Source organism: Narcine bancroftii, chromosome 10 (assembly GCF_036971445.1).
Source record: "Narcine bancroftii isolate sNarBan1 chromosome 10, sNarBan1.hap1, whole genome shotgun sequence".
In the NCBI taxonomy this organism is placed as follows: Eukaryota; Metazoa; Chordata; class Chondrichthyes; order Torpediniformes; family Narcinidae; genus Narcine; species Narcine bancroftii.
The window spans coordinates 77,077,713-77,084,922 of record NC_091478.1 but is presented as its reverse complement, the minus strand read 5'-3'; positions in this window follow the sequence as shown (position 1 = coordinate 77,084,922).

The window sequence follows — 7,210 nt, the reverse complement described above, 5'->3', positions numbered from 1 at the left end:
ATACAAGTTTTAGATTAATTTTAAATTTTAAAACTAATGTACAAAATTAATCAAATGTAAACTTTGGATCAGTGTAAATCTACAATTTTATCTAATGTCTATATTTCAATTTGAAATTTGCTTTGTTCAACTTTTCAATTTTTGGTTTCAGTAAAACAGGTCCATGCTTGGAGCATTAGCTGGACTTGCAGTGGATTTTCATGGGGTTATATTTTAATTACCCTTTCTTCATTCATCCAGTTTGAAGAATTGTGCTGAGTGAACTGGCATTTGCTGCATTATGATCATTTGACAGTTAGCTAAAAGTGGATAAAAGATATCATATCATCTGAACACGTCACAGTTGTGAATATATAATGCCTTGATGCCTTTATCTTTAACCTGACCACAGCTGCAAATGTTGGTGCTGTGTCTGTTAGGCTTACTGTATCGTTCACTACTTTGAAATTGTTCATTGAAAATAATTTTGTCATCTAGCATAATATTTAATAATCTCTATACTATTGGAACCACAGAAATGAACTAAACATTGGAGAACAACGTTAAAATTAACATTTACCTGCAAGAATTGTAATTGTTGCTGGTACAGTAGTCTTTATGAAGAATGCTGATTTATTTTTCTTTCAAATTTTTTTATATGAACTAGATTTTAGATTTTCTTTTGGAATTGTGCATGTTGGGAATACAGATCCATAGGCGTCTCTCAAAAGTAGTAATGCATTGTGTACACAGATGTATTGAGGGTTAGTGTGATCCAATCAAATGAGTGAATTACAAACACTTGTAAGTGTCATGCTTCTTGCATAAACTTTTGTGAGGGGAGGGGGGAGAGAATCTCCTTGATGTAATGAGGTTTCTTTAAGAATTTGTTCTTTTGGAGGTTTGTGTGTATCCTTTTTCTCTCAATTTTAACAATTCATGCCCTGATATTTTGGCCAACACCTGTCTTTTTACGATGGTTATCCAAACCCTGAAATATTGAGCAATTTTAATGGCTCTGTGCTGAGAAGTGATTTAGAGTTGAATTTGAGTCTTGACATTAATGATGAAATGATAAATGTGCATTTTTTTTTTACAAGGTTCAACTCTGTGCAGTTGGATGGTAATATTGATGGTTGTATTGCAAAGTATGAAACCTGTTGTTTTTAGGGGCAATCAGTAAAACGCTGGTATGATTTCTGAATCATCTGTCTGAAACTATATTGTAGATTGGAAATGCTATTCGATTATCCAAATGTGGATAATTGGACTAATGTGTTTGAATTAGAATTTCCTAATTTTGGTTTGAAGTGTTATATAGGGGTTATCCCAAATGTAATATGGACCTAGAATTCCCAAGATATCAAATTTTGTGATCAAATTAATGACTTTATTATCCTTTGGTTTTCCTAATTGCATGTAAAATTTCTAAAATAAACAAAATAAAATCAGTTAATTCCAATTTGATATCCTCGACATTTTTATTCCAATCAAGCATTTTGGCTGTTGCAATTAAAACTTTGCCTTACCTTAAATGGAATCAGTTCAAGTCTACCTTGCCATAATGAATGTTCATAATAAAATTCCCATGTTGAGCGGAGTTTGGAGGGCAGCAAACTCAAATTTTGATCAATCAGTATTATAAAAGCTGCCTATTATTTTAAGGCAGTGGCAGTGGCAGTAATAATGTTACTAATTTACCAAATGAGAAATTCTGTTGAGGATATTACATTCATTTTAGATGCAACACCTTTTTGAAGTTGAATTGCACATGTTGCATGCCTTTAATTTTTAAATATTCTTGGTAACGTGTTTATTCCATGGATATTAATTCTGTAATGAAGCAATACAGCACTACATCACTGCAAGTAGTTGCATGGTTTTCTAACATCTCTAGCAATGAGCTCAGAGTAGTCTTTGTGAACAATTCTTTTCTTGGTTTGTGAGGAAAGGTGTGCTTTATTGGCTTTCCTTTTTCCACAGCCTACTTCAACCTAGAGGGAATGAAGATGATTTTATTTCCTTCTGGTTGAAGCTTAAATGGCTCCATGTTGGAATGTTTATTGCATTATTGTTAAAGTAGCAGGATGGAACATTGTGCATGACAGTTTGGCGGAGAATTTCTAGAATTTAAGATGCCATTTGAGAATCCTGCTTCAAAAACTTTGGCCTGCAGTAGGACTCTGACAAAGTTACAAGAGTAATTTCAGGAAGCTCAACCCTCATGCTTCTTTATCAGTATTTGGAATATGGCCTATGAACTTCAAGTCCTATTTCTATCATGAGGGAACAAGTAACCTTTGATTGTTTTAATTTTTGAAAATATTAACTGCAGTGATGCACAAAACTGCAGGAAGGCTGTGCAAATGTGAAATGTGATTCTGGCAGTTGCCAATTAAAATGATGAATTAAGGATGTGTTTATGTAATAAAAAGCTGTAGTATAAATTTTTAAAATCCAAACCATAAATTGTGACATTTACACATGTTGAAGATGTGGATCTTGGATTGATTTAAAGTTGCTGAAATTAAAGTCAAAACATAAAATATCGAAGCAGATATATTAAAAGCAGACATGAAAGAATGCATATTTGGGATTAATAGTTGATATTGCCTTTCTCATGGATGTAACTCAAAGCTGCCTTCAGAATTCTTGGCAACTGTAAAGCACCATTGTGCAGCTTATACCACTACTGTGAATATGTGTGAAAGAATGTATGTTCATTAAACATTGTATTGTGCCATTCTAAGGGCATGTTATGTTTGCCGAAGGTATTTTGCTGTTTGAAAATATATTCCTGATCTTGGGGGGTGGGGGGGGAGGGAGGGAGGGAGTGGTGGGGAACTATTGATCCCCATTTGTGACATTATTCCTTAGTTGTGTGATGTTTTTTTTTAAAAAAGGTTATTTTAAAAAAATGCGAGACCTTGAAAGTTTTTCAGTCACAAATACAACAGATTTTTGGGCCATTTGAAGCTTTGATGCTTGATTGGACGTGTCTTCAGAACCTGATTTTTTTTTTCTCTAGAAATAAATCTTATTTCAGGAAAGAAAACTGCTTTGAGTAATAACTGATGCATGTTCATTTCTTTGTGGTGTAATATTATTACTTTGTTGCTTTCTACAATAAACTTTATTAAACTGCTTTCTTAATGTACTTAATGTTGTTACATTAGCCTGAGGAACAAATGCATTGCAACAGGTAATTTAAAATGAGTTTAGGTATGTTGAATATTAACAGAATTTGAAGATTTCTCATTCAATACTTCAAAGAAAAGCTTTAAATAAGCCATACTTAATTGTGTAAAAGATTATTTCCCCATTTGAATTCATAGAAATGTGGAAATGAAGTGTTCCATAGCAAGATTTTTAATTGTAGAATAACTTTATGGTTTTAAATTTGGATGGTGGGAATTTTGGATTAATATTTATTAAAAATTCATGTGATGAAAACCATGTTTTGAAATCTGAAGTGTTACGTCTCTTGCCCCTACTCTACGTCAGGAAAATGGCCAGGTGTGTGCGGAGTGCAAGCCGCACTTCTACTGCCCCGCAAAGGCGCACCTGATCAAGTCTTTTAGGGCCTTCAAATGGCTGTGTTGATTTTAAGGAACCTCTCCTCTCCACGAACGGAAACACTTTTTTCTTTCTATCATTGGTGAGTATGCCCACTTCCTGTTTGCCATTCCATGTCCAGACACATCCTCTTCATCAGTCATAAAGGCCCTAGATTCCATTTTCGACCTGTTCAGGTTTCCCAGCTATATTCATAGCAACTGGGGCTCATCGTTTATGAGTGATGAGCAATGTCAGTACCTGCTGGCGAGGGGCATCGCACAACCCCCGAGGGAACGTGTAGGTTGAAAAGTAGAACGCCACAGTCTGGAAGGCTGTCAAACTGGCCCTGAAGTCAAAAGGCCTTCCACTGGCAGGAAGTCCTTCATTTGGTGCTCCATTCCATCTGGTCACTACTATGTACTGTGACCAATGCTACTTGGGATCTACCCTCCCAACCTGGCTCACCACTTCTGATCCAGTCCTTCTCAGGAAGCATGGAAGGAGAAGCAAGACCAACCCCCTAATGGAAAGGGTGAAACTGCTCCATGCCAATCCCATGTACACCTACGTGGAATACCTGGATGGCAGGGAGGACACCAACTCCATCAGGGACCTGGCACCCACCAGAACAGAGGGTCTGTTGCCTCAAGTGCCCTGTGAGCCACAGAGCTTATTCTTGCCACTCCCAGTCAGGGCCTCGGGATCTGGTTCAGGAGGAAAGTGCATCCCTCTCCACCCTAGAGCCAGAGACCTAGCCAGTCTCTCCTCCCTCACAAGGGGTCTAGGAGACCCAAGGAGTCCAAGAACCCTCCCCCCCCCCCCCCCCCCCGGGTGCTAAGGTGCTCCACCAGGATCTCCAGACCCCTGGAATGCTTAAATCTAAATTTGTAAATAACTGTCTATTTTTTTTACTTTTTTTCTGAATCCATATTCTCTGTCTTGTTACAAGCCCAGAGGACCCCAAAACCCAGCAGCAACAGATATTCACCGACAAATGGTTACTTAAACAAGAATTGCTTTTAATTATCTTTAAACATGAAAACAGGATCAAACTTTAACTTATCTCTATTGACTTACTTAACCCCCTTCTAATTCTAAGCGCACATGTATGTAATGTGTGTGTAAGTTCAGAAAAGTTCTTTGGTTTACATTCCCATCTTGGTTCTCATTTCTCCAAGTTCACTGGTTGCAGGCATTTCTTATACTGTGCACAGAATTTAACATTTGTAAAGTTCACCAGTGTTCTGGGTAAACTTGTACCTCTCACTTTGTTCGTTTTAGATTGGTCACAGTGTTTGAGCTACCGAAAGAAAACAGAAACACACACCGAGAGCACTTCAGTTTTCACAAATCTTTATTACAAAGTCTTAAGCAGATTTCAAACTACAATATGTAAGCCCTCCTTAATCATACTTAACGCCTGGACTGGTCCCAACTGCCAAAGCGAGGCAATGACGGCACACTTGTAGTAGGTTGCCGGGGCACCGGTAGCAGCTTCTCCACCTCCCCCGATCGGGACGTTGCTCGGACTCTGGCTGTTCTTCCTTCTTAACAAGGGGTGTTCCCACCCATCGGAGAGTCTAAACTTCAGCAGCAGGACCACAGGCTTATATACCCCAAAAACAATTAATCATGCGCCTACTTCTTCTAACATTTGTCAGTCAAAATCAAAACTGAACATACTATTCTACAATTTAGAAGATTAATTATTATGGAACCAGGATGCTATGATTTCCTGGTTTATCTCGTAGATACAAAGACTTATTCTCAGGCTTTGCAATGCCATGCTATCCTACATTTAGGAAAGAACAATTAATCATGCACCTACTCCTTCTAACACTTGTTAGTCAAAATCAAAGCTGAACATACTATCCTACAATTTAGAATATTAATTATTATGGAACCAGGATGCTATGATTTCCTGGTTTATCTCATAGTTACAAATCTGACTTATTAAAATTTCTCGAGCAAGACAGGTTGTGACCAATTCGTCAATTTCAGAGTGTCGCATTTGACAACTGCTTTCCCTGGGCCTCAGTGGAATTCCATTTCAAAGTGTATCTTCAGATAAATCCCCATGACTGAGTTTAATTACATCTGCTAGTTCTGAAAGTTAAGGTGACCTGAGTGTGGCGTCATTTCCACATAAGCAAAAAACATCTGGGCACATGGTTTTAATCCTCCATTACAACCAGGCTTGGGTGCTTGAAAGATAAATGGTTACCGCTCAGGAAGGTTCTTGTTGGTTTTCAGAGAGATTTGTTGTTCCTTTTTTATCAGCCACTTCAGTGTCTTACTGATGAAACTTGCCCCTTTGGGTTCTCCAGATGGTAACCTCTTTCTTTCAGGTCACCAGAGTTCTTTTCTGTTTCCTTTATTCCAAGTGAAACATTAGATAGCCAGTCCTCTCCTCTTGCATGAATCACAAGGGCTTTGACCAGACCGTCTTCCAAGTAAGGGACTTTTCATAAGCTTGCCAACTTGTCCTGCTCCAGTCCCAGCTGCTGGCTGTAACACTATACAAGTGATCTCTTTGTGTGTGTCTCTCTTGACTCTTTGAGGGAAAGCCTGTTTGACTCTCTCTGCATGCAAAACCACATGACTCTCAGAATAGCAAGTTCTCTTCCAGACAGCAGTGGCTCCGACATGCTCTTTCATCTGTTGCCTTTTGTAAACAATAATCCATTAGTGAAGTCACTTGAGCACTCTTCAAAAGCACTTGCAAAAGCTTTGGAACTGTTACGTCAACCATAGGGCAGAGCTCCAGTATTTTAAAGTATTTGTATGTGACCTACTCTAACACACCTTTTCCAGTTTATCTCCCAAAAACATATCTATATACTGTTACAGTCTTCATTCACAGACCCTAAATTCTGCAGGAAGGGGTGAATGGAGTGAACTGGGCTTCAGTGGTAGTGCATTGTGCTGATGCCTGGCTCCAACCCCATCTGCTCACATATAACCCTGGTTTTCTGCCTAATCCCAGAACCCTACTGAAGACTACTGTGAGACCCTACCCTCAGTTATAAGCTTTAAAAAAAATGTTTGTTCTCCCTCCTGTTGTGAGAGCTTTAATTTGCACCTCACTGACAAAAGGCAAAGGAGGAAAAACCCAACACCCAACCCCAACCAACCAATTTTCCCTTGCAACCGCTGCAATCGTGTCTGCCTGTTCCGCATCGGACTTGTCAGCCACAAACGAGCCTGCAGCTGACGTGGACTTTTTACCCCCTCCATAAATCTTCGTCCGCGAAGCCAAGCCAAAGAATTTGCACTACACAGGCTCAAATGCTTCTCATATAACCCTTTCATTCCTAGAATCATCCTTAAAAACCATCAGCACATCCTTTTTTAAATGAGGTGCTCAAAACTGCTCACAACACACCTGTGAGGCCTCACCAGTATTGTTTAAAGCATCAACATCAAACCCCTGCTCTTGTATTCTCTTGAAATGAATGCCAGCATTCCATTTGACTTCTTCCCAACTGACTCAACCTGTAAGTTTACCTTCAGGCTATCCTGCACAAGGACTCCCAGGCCCCTTTGCATCTGGGTATTTTCAATTGTCTCCACTTTTAGAAAATAATCTGTGCATGTATTTTTTTCTATCAAAGTCCACGACCTACACGTTCCGAAATTACATTTCATTTGCCATTCTCCTCATTTCAGTCCT